Below are 19295 nucleotides of genomic sequence, written 5' to 3' on the forward strand. Positions count from 1 at the left end.
ATATACCAACACACATGGTTGGTACTCATGGTCAGCACCATTATAAATTCATACATTTTTATAATTTGGTCATCAAGGATGAATTATTCTTTTTGCTGGTGCATTGTTTAGTACATGTGTATTTGCTTATATTTCTTCATATATCTTTCTATATAATATTTTCTTTACTTACTCTATATAGAATAATATATTATATTTATTATAAATGTAATATATACTAAATAAACAATAGATGAATGAAGAATATATAGTTTATCATGTATTATATATTATATATTATAAGTTATACATTGTGCATTATGTATCATAGAGTATCATATATAATATATTTATAATATACTGTGTATACAAACATATATTGTATATTGTATTTTTAATATTTTATTTCTAAATTTTATATATTGTGTATAGAGTTTTTATATTTTATATAAATTTATATGAATATGTTTTTGCATTTCATGATACCTTTAAATAATGTTCCATAGAAAAGTTAATTTTCAAATAATAGCCTCTGGCCTTAACACTTAGTATATAACATGAATCTTTACAATAGTCTTATGTTTAGGTAGAAATAAGAGTCTCATTCTGCAGATAAGAAAACAAAAATGTAGAACTGTTATGTAAGCTGTTAAAGCTCAAACCTTTAAAAAGTTTTAAAGTTGAAATATTATAAAGACTGTAATCTCCAACTTTTCTAAATACTCTTGCTGTATAATTTTATTTTAAGTTTTTTATACTTTTTGTTGATTCTTGCAATTGTTATATAGATTTTCTATATATGACATTCTTCGATATGATTGCATCTGCTATGTGTGTTCGCACATGTACATGCTATATGGTATATGTTTGGTGATCAGAGGACACCTTCAAAAAGCCAGTTTGTTTTTTTCCAGTTGGATCAGGGGTTGAACTCAAGCAGTTGTGCTTGGTGACAAGTGACTTGATATAGTCAGCCATTCAGCCAACTTTTTGTTATGAATTGTTATAAAATATATCTTCTATGGATCATATATTTTATAAATAGCATCACAATTTTAATATAGTAATGCTCTTTTAAAACATATTATAACTAAGTATAAATTTATTTTTAATGTGAAATAGCTGTTATAGATACAACAGGTCCCAGAATGGCAGTGTCAAAGACAATGTTCCAATAGAAGGACTGTGACCAGGTAAACAAAAGAATTGTTGTCAGGCAAACAGAAACTAAAGCCAGCATTCTTCAGGAGTCCTCTGTAATCGGGCTCTGTTCCCTAGGAAAGTCACTATCTTCCTTAAAAACCCCCAAAGTCAGCTAACTTCAGCAAGAGCATCTAGGTCTTGTTTAATCCAACAGCCTCCGTCAGATCAAAGACTCCAACCTTGGTAACTATCATATTAAATCTGATTGCTTTCCTGTCAAGTTGTTGCTCTCTATTCCAGTGGAAAATTATGGTAGTTTGATTTTCCAAATAAACATTTCTTTCTACCCATGGATTGGACCTGTTTGGTGTTTTTCTTCCAAACTTGTGAAAAGTAGAGACCTAACCAAAAAAAAAAAAAAAAAGAAAAAGAAAAAAAAAAAAGATTGGCCATGTTTCATATATCATTTACTGAATTGCATTTCATTTGTTAGCTCACCTTCAATATATATAATATGACTAATTTTATCTTACTTTAATATTTTCTTGACTAATTCATGAGTCTAGTAGCTTATGTGCCTACTGGTACAGAATCATTTAAAACTTAAAGTTCTTTGCTTATTTTACATGTTTTTCATTTTAGATATGCCTCTTTTTGCTTCTCTTCTCAACTGTTCCCTCTAGTTTTCTTCCAAATTTAAAAGCATTGATGAATTTATGAAGTTGATTATAAAACACTAGGAGGAGAAGAAACTTCAACTTATTTTAAAGAAAAAGTAACATTTTATTAATATTCTCTTGAATCATAGGAACTCCTTTCCTTTGATGTACAATATTTATGCCCAATGTTTATGCTGCTGTGTAGTCTTTGTCATACTTAAAAACTCCATTCTAGTTCAGCTCCTGTTTTTTATTCCAATAACTCTGTCCCTGGCTTCTGCTCGCTCTTGTGTAGTCTTCCTTTGCCAGGAACAGAGGTTTGTCTCCCATAAGGATCATCTTCTTGCACATTTCCCAAAGGACGTTCTGCAGCTTCCTGTGTTTTATAAGCTTTTCTCTCAAGAAATGTAACATGTCTTCCTCTGGGACAACGTCAGAGAACAGGAAAACAACAGCTTACAATCAAAAGTGCAAGTTGTTTTTCACTTTTTAACTGTAAGTTGGTTTTACAGAAACAGCTTAGGCACTGAGACCTGACACATGGAAGTGTACTATCAACTTTTGTCATATTCATAGTATCTACTATCTGCTATAAATACTGGTGCCTTAATTTGGATATTTATAATTGTAATATTTCAACCTTCAGTTATAGGCCCATAGTTATTCACTGTTTTTCATTCAAATAGAAATTGTATTATTTGGAAAGAAAAAGATAGCAAAGATTTAAAAAAACAAAAAGACCTAAAAGTTAAGCTTTATCCTCTTTTCCAATATTTTACTTTGTGTATTTATTTTATTTTTTTTCTCATAGACTATCTGGAACAGGAGAGGTTAATAAAAGATGGAACCCTGCCAGAGGTGGGTTTAATCTAATGACAACATGGTCTCACTGCAGGAAAAATATTGAGTTTAAAGAATAATTTCATAGACATGATCTCATTTGATCTTTATAAGAGCCCAGCAAATTGTACTTTATTTTACAAGGGAAATTCTAAGTAAGGCTGAACGAAACTAAATGGCAAGCTTATGATTGACTATGTAAGCTAGTGGAACAACTGGCTTTCCCTGCAGGCTCTTTGTGTCTGATTACTAAAGTAATTGCCAAATGGGACTTGCAGGTACCAAACATTGTCTTCATGGGTTCACTTAATCTCTCTTAAAACTAACATACTTTATTTTTAAATCACCTTTTTTTTTCACTCCCAAAGTTATTTCTTTCTCTTACATTGTCAACATTCTTCTTGAAATCTCAAATCTTCCCTCAGCATTTCACTTGCCCTCAACAGGTACATAAACATATTTTGCAAATAATGATTTTCCTCTTTCCTGATCCTTGGAATTCTCTCCCTGTAAACTGTCCTGCCTCTTCTCACTCTAGAGACTATTCATAGGAACTACAACCAGTCTTCTCTAACCACAAACCAGTCCATTCTCTCCTAAGATTCCCTGAGCCCAACACATGATGTTTTCTATATTGAGCAAGATTTACCATGAGTGCCTCCTGTCTACTTCACCTACAACATTACTGCTTAGCTCCAGTCTCATGCTTTATAATTAGAAACTGTGTTTTCCTGATTTTCCTCCTGTTATTTAGCTCAGTTTCATTTCTAACCTTCTCATGTCCTGCTCTTTCTGTGAGCACATATGTCATATTCCTTTTGTTTCTGTTTCCATTTGCTTTCTATAGTATCTCCAGCATCTAACCTCTACAGTTCCCACAAAACTCTGGCTGTCTTTGTTAGAGGTACCATTACTGAATTGAAAGAGCATGACCAGAAGGTAAATTAGAGTAAAAGTTTTACCTGATTTATACTTCCACATTGTGGTTCATCATTGAAGGAATCTTGGACATGAACTTAAACAGGGTAGGAACCATAGGGCAGGAGCTGATGCAGAGGGCAGAAGCTGATGCAGAAGCCATGAAGGGTGATGCTTAATGGCTTTCTTCATATGACTTGCTCAGGCTGCTTTCTTATGGAATGCATAACAACCAGACCATGAATGGCCCCACCAACAATGGGCTTAACCCTCCCTTATCAATTACCAATTTAAAAAACGCCTAAGAGGCTTGCCTAACAGTCCATCTTATAGGAACATGTTCTCAATTGAGCCTCCTCCCTTTCTGATGACTCTAACATGTGTCAAGTTGGCATAAAACTGACCAGGACACTGGATGACTGGATAAGAACCATGTCTTGACATTTCTATATTGCTACAAGTCACATACACCTATTGCTTGGTTTCTGCTGTTACTTTCTAAGACTGATATTATTCAATTGATTAATATGCATTTATATTTCTGACATTTTATCATTGATTCATATTGTATATGCTGCTTATTTATTTATTTGTTGGTAATTAATGTTGTTTTTTTTAAACAAAACATATTCTGAAAAGTTTCTCTCTCCCAATTCCTCAAAGATCTTACCCACTTCCTTATGTATCCAATACTATACTCTTTCTTTCTCTTTCCAATAAAAATTAAAAATAGGCATATAGCAACAACAACAACAACAACAACAACAACAACAGTAGTAGTAGTAGTAGTAGTAGTAGTAGTAGTAGTAAAATAAACCAGAATACGACAAAATGAACAGGAGAGTAGAGAAAAAACAGAGTCAAATTTGTGCAAACAGAAACCCAAGTAAATCAAATTCAGAGACTACAACACATAATCAAAAGATCTCTAATTTTTTTTTAAAGCTCAGATTCGTCTACAGCTAAACAGAAACTTCCAAAATTATTACTCTTACCTATTCTTTATTTTGTCAAGAATGTTAAGGATGGTTACTTACAGATCCTGTATGCCAAATATGTATTTACTACTTATTATCCTCATTATAAGAAAGAGTGGCCATTGATATATAATACACATGTCTAAATATGTAAACATCAATAATTCTACAGTTGTATGAAAATAGGTAAATGTGCACAACCACATCTTACATGCCATATATAAGCATTTATATATGTGTGTATATATATAAATTAACCTGTTATCTTTCTTTCTATAAAAGGATCCTTTGTTGAAATTTCATGTCTGAAATATTGTAAACAATATTTACACAGTATTAAATGTCTACCACTTAGACCAAAGTCTTCACTAAGGGAGACCATTGTATTGGCTAGTGAAAATTTCCAAAGTGAACATGAGTAAATATGGGAAGGTGGAGAAAATGCTGTACCTGAATTCTAGCATTCTCTCTGATGAAGATGATGCTCAGAACCACGTAGAGGTCAAAAAGTGCTGTTTCCACTGTGTCCCTCCGTGCATGTTATACAGAGCTAAAAGTGAATTTAAAAATCTCTGGAAGGCAAAACCATAGAGAATCTCTTGCTGGGTCAGGGAAGGTAATTCAGTCCATAAAGGGTTTTCCATTCAAGTGGGAATACACGCAGTACACACCACATCTCCCTCAAGATCCATGCAATACATATAAATATGTACAGTAATTAAAAATGCAACGTCTAGCCACTACAAAACACAGTCGAACATACTTTCCAACTGAGGACTTGAAAAATGGTATGAAGAACATGTGGTGTTTCACGTTATTTCTACTTTTCAGAATGTTTCATGAATGCTAACATATAAAGGTTTAAATTATTTAATCTCAGAAGAAATTATTGTGTTTTGGGCTAGGTTTTGAACACATTTTTCCTAATTTTTAAGAAATTATAGGCTCCATATATATTCTCATTTTTTGAGTAACTCCTGTGGAAGCAAGTATAATTTAATAACTATGGAAAGAGGTCCATATAATAAAACTGAACATGAATGTATACCTATTCATGATTATTATACATGTATAATTCCACACATTTAAATTTATAGGTAAACATACATAGACAGGATGTACGTATATATGTGTATAAACAAATGTATGCATGTGTACATAAAAATATAGTTCATTTCCATGGGATAGAGATGTATCATCGTCCTGTTACTTTACCGTTTACTTTCAGACCACAGGATTTGATTGACTTAATAGGAAGTCTTACTTCAAGTAAATGATCCTCTACATTTTTTTTTCTGAAATTATCATTAGAATACTATATATTTTAAATATTTATCATTTTTAGTTTTTCCAACAGCATCCATCCTATGACTGAATAGTTTCTCTTCAGTTTGGTGTAACCCTGTCCCCTTTGTTTTTCCATTTTAATTGGAAATCTGTGGAATGGGATTTTTATGTTCACACATATGAGGCTGATGCTCTTAACTGTCACTTTCACGCACTTTGGTATTCTTACACACAATATTCCTGCCTTTTTCAAGGCCAACGTTCTGCATATCAAATGTCACTTTCCCCAAGTGGAGATTCTAACTGAATGTAAATGCCAAATGCCTCCTCTGCTAATTAATGGCATCTGCAGATTCCAAGGCTAGAATTCCCTTTGATTTATTTTATGTTCAGGCTTAAACTGTTCTTTGGGGAAGCAAGGATCCTCATTTCATCAGTCCTAATAACGCTCAATGTATTCAAATCCCTGGCAAGACCTGAGCATTTCACATTTAAAACACAGTGATTATTCCTAATCCTTGTTAAGAGAATCACCCTAAGCACAGCACTGCTGACTCTTGAATGTGCACAGAAAGGGGGGGGGGATTATCTCCTCAGCTTGACACTCTCCCTTTGCAATGAGGCTAGCTTTGGAGAAGTGCCTTTTGTCACCATCTATATACATAAGTGTTGCCTGTAGTGCTTTGTAAAGTATACACTACTGAGACCCATCCTCTGATACCCTGAGTCATTTTGTATAGGGTGGGACCACACAACTTCAATTTTAGCAAATTATATGTGTGTGTGTGTGTATAATATAAACACACCTGTTATCTTTCCTTCTATAAAAGGATACTTTGTTGAAATTTCATGTCTGAAATATTGTAGAAAATGTTTACACAGTACTAAATATATGACACTATGACCAAGGTCTTTACTAAGGGATATCATTGCATTGGCCAGTGAGAATGTCTAAAGTGAACATGAGTAAACATGGGAAGGTAGAGAAAATGCTGTACCTGAATTCTAGCATTCTCTCAGATGAGGATGATGCCCAGAACCACGTAGAGGTCAAAAAGTGCTGTTTCCACTGTGTTCCTCCGTGCATATTATACAGAGCTAAAAGTGAATTTAAAGATCTCTGGAAGGCAAAACCATGGAGAATCTCTTGCTGGGTCAGGGAAGGTAATTCAGTCCATAAAGGGTTTTCCATCCCTAGTCCTGCATTTATAGACACAGATGCAAATTAGCAACACGTTTGTTTTTTATAAAACATTTGCCATTACCCTTGGCCCTTGTTCTCTTTGAGCTGAAGTTATTTCCACTTCCCGTGCAGCAGGTAATGAGAAAGTAAGCATGGACCTGCTCATATTAAATCACAGGACTAGATCATAAACCTCTTCCATGATCATCAAGGGAAGCCAGTTTTAATGCAGTTTTCTCACTATGTTAAAAACTTGGGTTAGAGTTTTTACCATTCGTATTCTACCCTTGCTTCTCTCTCTATTCAAATTGGAGAAAGCCAAAAGAATTCTCTGCAAAAAAAGTCTCAATGCCTTTGGTAAATGGAGTATATGTAGCATGCACCCAAATCCTGCTTATCTTTCCCCACAGAAAGATTTCCTGTTTCCCTCTCTGCCTTTGAATCTCAGTCAGTTTCCTGTGATGGGGGCTAATGTCTCTCCAACCGAAGGTTCTGAATAAATACCATGTGTCTACAAACCCAAATGGTCTTCATTTCTTTCATAGCCAGAACTGAGCCAGGCGTCCAGTATACAAATCCATACAAGCAACTAAAGAATGTTAACATGCCCGTTGTCTTCCTTGTACAGTTCAATGTATAGGCAGCCATGTTGGTGAGATTTTATGGGTATAGCTTCTGACAAACCAACAATACACAGTTTCCCAGCAAACTCCCTAATATTCTGGTCTTACAGTCTTTCTACCGCCTCTTCAGAAATGTTTCCTGAGTCTTACGTAATGGATTGTATTATAGATGTGTCTGTCAGGCCTGGACGCCAATGCTACCCCCAGGATCCACAAATCATCTAACAAAACCACAACACATGTCATGAGAAACTGCCTTTTGAGCATTAAATAAGGAAATCCAAGTAACGTCAACTATCTTGCTTTGGTCTCCTGAATACCATATACCTTGTACACAAAACTCAGAAGATTTATGCAGTGTCTGACCTGGAAACACCATCCTGAGGAGTAGCTTTCACAGTACCATGAAGCAAAACTAGACAAGAGCTTAGTATGGTGATGTATCCCTGTAGTCTTAGGACAAAGGAGACTTAGGCAGCTGAATCATTAACTTTAAGCCAGCTTGGAGTATACAGCAAGACCTTCTCTTCTCATGCAAATAAACCAAATCAATCCAAACAAAGGTGCTATACAAAAAGAAATTAGGAAAGAACAGGAAATATTATTTATGAACATATACACAAAAATTAAGTCATGGAATTGAATCTGACAGTAATCACACAGCATTAGTACTAAGTGTAGCTTGCGTTAGAAGTTGAGGTTAATAGATATTCACACTTCAGTCATCGAAATTCAGTTCTCAAACGGGAAATAAACTCATGATCATTTCCCAAGACCATAGACCAAGTTAAAACCAGTATTGACTTCAAACATTTCTAAACTAGAAGTAAAATACAATAACAAAAGTTGAAAGGGGAAAACCTAACACAAAATTTGCAGATACATGCTACTCAACTCTCAAACAAGGGTACATGGCCCCTTACACCAAAAACAAGGGAAACAAATATTCTTTCCAAATTCATGCTTGAGTAATGAAGTCCTTTTCTGTTTGTTTTGGTTTGGTTTTTTGTTTGTTTGTTGTTTGTTTTGTTGTTGTTATTCTGAGAGGAAAGAACTTAGCTATCTTCTTTTGAAGATAGCATGATAATTTGCACCAAAAGTTATGGGAACAAATATGTCAACAATGTAATTAGTAGAATACAAGACAAGTAAATATGACACAACTTGAGTCTAAAAGAACTAACATACTTCTGTATACTGACAGCAAAAAAGTCAAGAACTAAAGCCACCAGCAAAATTCAATCACTGACTTAAAGTATGCTCTTGAAAAATGTCATAAAATTATTAAATTTTACTGAACATAGCATCAAAATTTGAGGTATGTGTTCTATAAGTACTACATATGAGACCTACTTGGATTTAATATTAAGTTTATACTTAGTATTCTGCGGAGAAATAAATCTTAAATAAATTAAAATATTCATAGATTGAATGGCAATGTTGATATTTGCATTCAAACACTTCTCAAAACCCCAGCAGACTTTGACATAGAAACTGATAAAATCTACCCTAGGCAACCTATTCAGCCCTAAAAATAGTGAAATCTCTTCATCTGCAATAACATGATGTAACTGTACATCATTAGGTTAAGTGAAATCAGCCAGGACAGAAGAAATTCTATGTGATCATACTGATATGCTCAATCTAAGGAGATGATCTCAGACTTGGAGAGCAGAATAGTGACTACCAGAATGTGGGACCAATAAATTGGGTTAATGGGGGCATGAGTATTAGCATTAAGTCACCTTGACAAAGGAGTACTAATTCTTACTGTGCTACTGCACAGAATGAATATAATATAATATAGTTTGCATTTCAAAAAGCTAGAGAAAAATTTGTATGCTTTCAGAACAAAAATAGTTTGCTATTCCTTAATGCAACTGTTATGGTTTTATGTATATTATCAGAGCAAATTTAACTGAGTGCAGAATTTTCTACCAGAATTTCCACAAGCAGAATTAAATACTTGAAATGTACACTTTATATACATATACAAATCCATTATATCTTCACATGTTTCATGAATTAAACATGTATGAAGGTGTGTACGTTTCTATTTATACACATAATATCTTGGTAGTATAGAGGGAAAATCCTTATGTAGATATTAGTTTGTTATTTTGTAAAGACATTGTGGGAGAATACTACATAGGTATCACCTTATAAGTCATAATCTTAAGTAGGAAAAAACCAATTACTCTGCTTAATTACAGAGTGAGAAACAGTTATTTACCATAAATTTCCATGCAACATTTCTCTCTCTAAAATATTCACTATTAAGTTACACATAGTGCTATGTAAATTCGAATATGCACACTAATTAAGCAGTGTGTTTTTAACCATAGGCACCAATGAATATCCTGTATAATTTGAGAGTTTTCCCAAAGTTGTTATAAAATGTTTTATCTCACAGCTAAGGCACCATAAAGACAGCAAATTATTTAAAAGAAGGAGGAAAATGTCAGTTTGATCTTTTATTCTTCCCTTTCTTCCACAACACTAATAGGGCATTCAAAAGCTGTTTTAATTAGAATTTGGATTGTGCTAGAATTAAATATCTCCCTTTCTCTCTATTTTGGGCAAAGGGGCAAGAGACATGCTAGATATTTAAAACGAAGATATATTATTTTCTTTCTTTTTCACTATAACAAAAGGCATAGGTTGAGAGAATTAGTGGAAAGAGTGGGATAAAATACCTATGTGTGCCTAGTATAGTCTGGATAGGAACCTTTTTTCGCATGCATGCATATAAGGATTATACAAGCTCAACAAGCTCTTAGGAACTGCCTGCATAGCTCTCCATATATATCAGTCTCAGAAAAATTCATAGAAACAGCATCTCTGAATCAGGCATCAGAAACTGACTAAAGTTACTTGTGTTTTTCAGGCAAATGTACTCATATAAACTCATTATCTCTGTTTAGGTGTAAACCAACAGAACGACAGTTAACCCCAACCTCTGGGTTTTCCTCAATGCCCATAGAAGGGGATTAAATCAAATTGTTTAAGTCTCAACCAAATAAACAATTAGTTCTGGATAATTCTTTGCTTCAGGGAGGTGCCTCTTCATTGAGCATGTATAGCATCATCTTCAGGTTATGTGTGCTCATTCATCCCCCATTCTCACAATTGCTTTGGTTTTCTAGCATGTATGCTGGTTGTCATGCTATCTTCTGTGTATGACATGCCCATTGCCCTTTAACTGGAATCAGTTGGGATTAGGTGCTAGAGAGTTGCACAAGATTAGGCTTGCTCATTTACTTTCTGTAATGGAGGCAGGGCACTCATGAAATCCTAACCGTATTCAAGAATGTATAGGCAGTTAACAATTCCTGAAAGAGTTATTCTCTAATTCGGTATCTGGTCCATACATTATGCCATTTCCTGCAAGCAACCTCAGAAATTTTATTGGTTAACCAATAAATACTCTGTAGATCTATTTCCTTTTTTTCTGTTGTTGAAGTGAGTAGACATTTGCTTCCCTTCCCAGAAAAAAGTCACATAACATTATGGTTGGTATTGTTGTTTGACTGCTATGTTTTCCAAATATAGAGGCTGACACTACATGGTTATTTCCTTTTAGGATGTGGTAGTAGACAGCCTAGTCATCCTGGAGAGGAAGACCACTGCTGTATCAGTTGTAGTTATGACTAGTCAGATCTTATGGAATGTCTGCATATATTAAAGGAAAGTATCAAAATGACTTACAGTCTGTAGTCCAAATAACCCAACAATGGGTGACTCTGAAAGAAAAGTCCAAGAATCTAGTACTTGCTCAGTCCCACAGGATAGGTTCTTATGAGCTGGAATCCTGAAGAAGTGGGTTTCAACAGATGGGCTGGTAAGTAAGTACAAGCAAGTGAAGAAGAGGGAAGCTTTCTTCTCCCATTGTCCTTATATAGGCCTCCAGAAGAATTTATGGTCCATATTAAAGGTATGTACTACCACATCTGGATTTGGAACTTGTTCTGTCCGAGGCTGGCCTTGAACTCAGAGATCTACTTGCTTCAGTTTTGGGAGATTAAATGTGTGTACTACCTTGCCCGCACCTAAGCTTTCCATGACTACTGCTTCAAGATCTGGATCAAAGGCATATGTCATCCCATATCAAAATCCCAGGTCAGAAGTTTCTGTCTTTCAGCCTCAAGACTTGGATCACAGGTGTTGCATTCACATCTGGATTGTAGTTCATTCCAGATGTACTCAAGTTGACAACTAGGAACAGTCATCACTGCCACTATGCTCAATATCCTTTTACTCTTTCCTTTAGACCTCAGAAAAAGCAGATAATCTTCCAAGTGATAGGTTCTTGGCTATTTTAGGTATCACGTTGTTATAACCCTCTATGACCATTACAGAAACATCTTTTGTCATCCAGATAAAAGAAAGTTTGTTTTTTTGCACATTGATTTGATGAGGAATATTGATTTTTTTTTGTATTGAGTTTCTATGTAAAAGTATCTTAAATATCTGTCACTGTTTTTTCACTGGCTCTGTAATTGTTCTAGCCCTAGTGACATAATAACTGATTGATTTTTCAGTGTGTCCTTTCCAATATTTTATTTACAAATGAATTACAACCACCAGTGCTTAAAAATGTTGCTATAACACAGTAGGCCAACAATTACGGGAGAGGTGAAAACATGCTTATTCTTATTGTCAGCTGCATATATGAGATTTTCCTACTAATTTTTGAGATATGAAAGTTTATCTTAATATTTTTTCTTTCTATACCTGTAACCATGTAATATTAACCATCCATAATATGTGTCTGTTGATGTGTTTGATATTGGCTTATATCCTTCAGATGTTTGAATAAAAAACATATTCATTAATAATTTCTTACAATGCTCTTAGTAACTTAAAATTTAGTTATCCTAAAATCAGAATAAAATCCAATATAAAACCATGAATGGAGTGCCTCTGCACCCATTCATCAATCTACAGGCTTATATATACATACATATATATGTATGTGTGTATGTGTGTGTGTTTAAAAGAATCACTTCTGATATTTTCTATGATCAGTTCCACTAGATTTTGAATTTATTTGTTTTCATGCCTAATTTTCAATTTTTTAACAATTTATTTCAATTATCATAATATATTTTATCATAGTGCCTTTAAATATATTTAATAATACCAGTTAGAGAAAGGAGTTGAAAGGGTTTGCAACCTCATAGCAAGAACAACAATATCAACTAACCAGATCCCCAGAGCTCCCAAGGACTAAACCACTAACCAAAGAGTACACATGGAGGGACCCATGCTCCAGCTGCATATGTAGCAGAGGATTGTCTTGTTGGACATCAATGGGAAGAGAAGTCCTTGGTCCTGGGAAGGCTCAATGCCCCACTGTAGGGGAATACTAGGGCAGGGAGGGGGAAGGGGAATGGAATAGGGGTTTCTTGGGGGGAAACCAGGAAAGGGGATATTATTTGAAATGCAAATAAAAGAAAAAAAGGAAAATCATTAAGGTTGCAAATATTATATATGTATACATACACACATATATGTACACACGCACACACACACAAATAAGGGAAATATATATGTATACATACACACATATACACACACACACACACACACACACACTAATAAGGGAAAAATACAAGTAATTCCACACTGAAATTAACCAATTTTCAATTTTTTAAGAGATGTATATTATAAAAATAAATGAATAAAACAGGCTTTGCTTTAAGACATCCCTGAGTAGAATTCAGGCTCTTCAATTTTTTAAATGTAGGGGCTCAGAATGAATCAATGTCTCCAGGCCTCATTTTCTTTACATTTTGGAAAAATGTATGACGAGATATATTCAAAATACTTGAAAAAGAGTGAATTCTGAGTAAATTACAATCTGAAATTAATATTACAGTTATCTTAGATATCTTATCATGTTTCTGCATTACATTTTTCTCTCAAAAGTAATCATTCTGCTGAGTTTTTTTTAATTTTGATTTCTGTTATTGCTCCTATAAAAACAAGTCACATACAAATGTGAAAATGGCAATACCTCCTCTGATGCTCGTTAATATTCTCTTACATTCATAACAGCTTATCTAAGAAGTGCAAAATTATAATTGTAACTTTGTTCTTAACTTGAACTGCAATGTGTTGCATTTAGACAGAAAGAAAAATGTTAATATTTCTTCTTTTATGCTAAGAAGATGGCTGTCTTTGTATTTCATTTTCTAGAGAATTATAACAATGGGACATTACATCAGTGGACCTCCCATTGTGTTCTTACTAAAATGTTAAGATAATTCATCAGATAGTTCACATCTCTACTGAGATTAATGAACTTTTTTTTTGCTATGAAGATGATTCTTTTAATATCCTGTTGAAGCGAAGCCGAAAATATTTCATTTTTATTTTCTATTAGTATCCATAAATGATATTATTACTTCCTTTGTCACATGTAAATGAGCCAGATAAAACAAACTATACACCATTCCATGATGTTTTGCTCTTGGAAAATGTTTATAAAATGTTTAAATTAAACTTAACTGATGAAAATTTAAAACAGTATACATTTCCAACTTGGTAATGTTTTAGGAACATTTTATAGAGAATCTTATCATTGATTTAAGAACAGTATGTTGGGTGGGTTGAGAGGTGGGGGTAATTTTAAGAAGAGTTAGGAAGGAGGGTAAAAAATGAACATACATAAAATAAAGTCTGGAATTAAGGATTTAATAAAATTATTATTTAAACAGAAATACATCTAGTCAATTTATAAAATTTATCAGTTTATATTAAGGAGAGAAAGGAAGAAAGATTTCAAGAGATTGATAAAGGTAGAAAATAAAAAGTAACAAATGATGAATACATATGAAGGTAGATGTGAAGAGAAAAACATTTGAAATAGTAATACTTCTATTCCCCATACAGGAGGGATTCTGAAATGCAAAATTCCAGTAGATATTCTTTTATTCATTCTTATTACATTTATAATTATTACATCACTATTTGATCTTGCTGTACTGAGTTTCCCTGGAAAGTATAACATACCTATTATATAATGGATATATATATATATATATATATATATATATATATATATATATATATATATGCATATATATAATTTTAAAGTATATAAATATCATCATGTGTGTGTGTGTGTATGTGTGTATTTCCCAGTGCTTTATAGAATAGTATAAAAACACAAAGTTTGGCGCATAAAATTCCAAGATAATCAGGCATGATACATGACATGAAGGGTTTGGCTCTATACCCCAAAGCTTTCTCTAGTCAATATTTTGATATGGTAACAAAACTATGGCTGTGCTTCTATTTTCCAGACCAGAACTTTGCCTGTATTCCCAGAGGACTGCCTGTACTAGGAACAACCAGATGAGACCAACTCTCCTCAGTCCCCAACATACCAAGTCCATCTAAGTTGCACTCAACAAGCATTAAACTATACCTGACCACGTGCACTTTGTTTTCTGGCCCACAACTCTGCTTGCATTCACAGAAACTTCGGCTGTATTACTACAGCAGTCCTGGATATCCTAAAACAACCAAAGCTAATGAAAATGACCTTCAATTCAATCTTATGAACATGATAGAGCCCTTTAAAGAGGAAATGAATATGAAATAGAGGAAAGTACAATCAGACAGGTAAACAAAATGAATAAAACTGTTCAAAACTTGAAAGTAGAAATAGAAGCAATAATAATAATGATGATGATGATAATGATAATGATAATAATAATAATAGTAAATGCATAAACTGATGTAATTCTAGAGATAAACTGGGCTTCAGTTTGGGGGTCTCAGGCAGGGACCTTGAGGAATAAAGAATGGGAGAAAGAAAATGAAGAAATTAGAATGTCTTTATTGGATGGAAAGGACCAGGAGCACTTGGCTGGAGAAGCGCCCCCTGAGCGCATATTAATGGAGCAGAAATAGCTGAGGTGAGACTCAAACAGCAAGTAGCATAGGAATGGAGCTTGAAAATAACCGGTCTAGCCTAGAAAAATTGTTTAGGGGTAATCGTCCAGTGATTGTGCTAAAGCTGACTAAGTAAATCCATAAGACTCTGTCTTTGTCATTTGAGGTTTAGCAGGGTCATAATAAAAACAAACAGAGTTACTAATGGCAATTACAACTACATAATTCCACAAAATAGAAACAGAAGGCACGCTGTCAAATTAATTTCACGAGGTCATAGTCACCGGGATAACTAAATCACACAAAGACTCAATCAAGGAAGAAAACTTCAGACCAATCTCTCTTACCAATATTTTTGCAGAAATACTCAGTAAAATACTCACAAACTGAAACTAAGATCACTTCAAAGATTTAATTGACCATGATCAATTAGGCTTCATAAAAGGGATAGCTCAACATACTAAAATCCATCAATGTAATCTACCATATAAACAAACTGAAAGGGCAAAAAAGCACTTGGATACCTCATTAGATGTTGAAAAGTCTTTGACAACATCCTTCACCCATTCATGATGTATTGGAAATATCAGGAATACAGGCACATATCTAAACACAGTAAAGCCAACATCAAATTAAATGGCGTGAAACTTGAAGCAATTCCACTAATATTAGGGACAAAATAAAGCTGTTCACTCCCTTCCTATCTATTCAGTATAGTACTTGAAGTTTTAGCTAGAACAATAATACAACTGAAGGAGATCAGGAGGATACAAAAAAAAATAGAAAAGAATAGTCAAAGTATCACTATTTCAGATTATATTATAGTATACATTAGTGACCCTAAAGATTCTATCAGGGAACTTCTACAACTAATAAACATATTAGTAAAATGCCTAGATACAACATTAACTCATAACATTTAGCCATCTTATGAAGAAATGACAAATAGGCTGGTCAAGCAAATGAAAGACATTTATGACAAAATTTTCAAATCTTTGAAAAAAAAGAAATTGAATAAGATAGCAGAAGATGGAAAGCTTTCCTATGCTTACGGATAGGTTAGTTTAACATGGTAAAAAGTGGCTACCTTTGAAAAGCAATCAACAGATTCAATACAATTCCCATCAAAATTTCAACACAATCCTATTGTAAAAAAAAAAAAAACAAAAAAACAAAAAACAATACTTAACTTCATAGAGAAAAACAAAAATACCAGGATAGCTAAAACATGCCTCTACTCTAAAGTATCACCATCCTTGATTTCAAGCTGCACTGAAGAACAAGAGTACAGCAGGATCAAGGGCTATCACTGCTTATATCGCCTACTCTTTTTTCCCTAAATGGGCTGCCTAATCTAGTGTCAATAGAAGATGTGTCTTGTATGATTGCAACTGGATATGCCAAGACTGGTTAATATCCACTGGAATCCTCTCCTTTTCTGGAGAGAAGGAAAGGTGTGTTGGAAAGGGCAGAGCGAGTAGCACGTCCAAGTGAAAGCAGGGACTGGGAGAATTGGAGGGAGGGGGAGGTGTGATTGGGATGGAAAGTAAAACAAATAATTTTAAAAGGATATTACTCTGGTCAATTTATACGTTAATGCTTCTGACTCATAATTGTGCACATCTTCCACAGGTGTCAATGTTTTATGATTTCCTATCCAAAATCTTTTCTCTTTATTTAGGATTCTCTGCCAGGATCCATTTACCATAAACATAACTTACTTTGGGTTTCATGATAAATTTGGTCTGTCCTCTAATGTCTCATTCGCTCCGACTTTTACATATGCTTCAGCCATTTCAGCCTCCCGAAATATTTAACATTTTAATTAAATAAATATCTGCTCAAAAGATCATAACATACTGTCATTATGAACATAAACATTCGTAATCACAGTTCCTACACTTTATGTTTGATATTAGCTTTAAAATCAGTGGCACATGTTTAAAGCCACATTTGGAAGCATCCCAAACTTCATGTAGAAAATATTACATATAGAAAAATATCAGAAGTATATATTTTTATAAAAGCCTAATACCTATACCCTGCCATTAATAATATTTATAAAATAGCGGGTAGAGTTAGTATGATGTTAATTACCACTCAGTTATAATTTGGTTAAATCTGATAGAATTTATTACTTTACAATCAAAAATTTGGCAAATATTAAATAAAAGAAAACATATTTAGCTTGTTAAAGATATGGACCAAGTCTTTAAAAAATTATAATCATATATTACATTTTGGAAGACTACCATTTAAATCATACACACACAGCAAACTTGCAGCCATTTTTACAACTGAGCACTTGTCAAACTCTTACACAAGTAAGATTAACTTAAAACTTGAGAATAAAAGAGAAAAATATTTTAAAGGTAAAATTTAACTTACTTAATATTCTCACTATATATATATATATATATTCTCACTATATATGTGTGTGTATATATGTCATATATATATATATATATATATATATATATATATATATATATATATATACATATAGATATATGCACATATGCTATCAGTAATGAGTTAATTAAACTTCTAGGAATAAATCTATGAGCCAATCAGAATGTTCACAGATACCTTTAGTAGCAAGTGAAAATCTGAATAAATTACTGTATTTTATAAGAAAGAACTATCTAAGGCTACAGGGAAGTACTTCACTATTATAATAACATGGCTTAATATAAATATGTCAAAAAATGGTAAATTGTAAGTTAAACTTCATTTGAATTGAAATTCTTCCAGCATTGATTCTGGAGATTTACAACTTGATCTTAAAAATTTTTGGGAAGGTTAAAAGGCTAAGAATGTCAATTATGTACTTCAAGATTAACAAAATAAAGCATCAGACCTCTCATATATCAAAACTATTTCAAAATTATATCTTTGAAGACTACATGATGAATGGTTATTAGAAGACAAAAAGATCATTGGAGTAAAATATAAAATTCTAAATAGAGCCATTAAAAGAAAAGTATAGGTCAGAGTTCATATTAAATTCAAAGAAGGCAATATGTTGCTCAATAAATGATCAAAGTGATATTTATTTTACTCTGTAAAAGTAAATATCTATATAGTTATGAACATGAATAAGCTTTACATTGCTAAAAATAAATATTATACTAAACATGTCAAACATTTAGAATAACAGAGTACAACAGATTTATGACAATACTTTATTTCATAGAAAGAAAAATAAGACATGAAAATTATGACATAAAAATTAAATGACTTCTACTAAAAATACAATTTAAAATGATAAAAGTAAACCCGATTCTTTGAAAAGGTATTTATAATATTTTAGACAAAGTGTTCAGAATGTGTTATGTCACCCTCCATATTAGGTTTTGAAGAAAATCCCTTTCGATCTTCCACAGAAGAATGAGAATAGCATGAAATTAATTTTTATACCACACCTCAGTAAATCAAAATTTATTATATTACTTACTTCACTAATAATCACAGAGAGAATGGAGACAATGAACATTCATCAAATTTGCAAATACCAAATGGATATCAAGATGATGACATTTTGAGGAAATCTATATAAATCTATAGAAACTAATGATGTAATGATAAATTAAAATAATGTGAAAACAAATAATCCAGAAAGTAGTGCAAATAGTCAGACATACAAAAATGGGCTAAACATGTACAAGTAGCACATATAAACACTAAGACACACAGAAAATCCTTAAAAACAAAATTTGAAACCATAATATATATGTAAAAGATATGTATCAAAGACAACAAATAAATAAATAAAAATAAA

Source organism: Mus musculus, chromosome 5 (assembly GCF_000001635.26).
Source record: "Mus musculus strain C57BL/6J chromosome 5, GRCm38.p6 C57BL/6J".
Classification (NCBI taxonomy): Eukaryota; Metazoa; Chordata; class Mammalia; order Rodentia; family Muridae; genus Mus; species Mus musculus.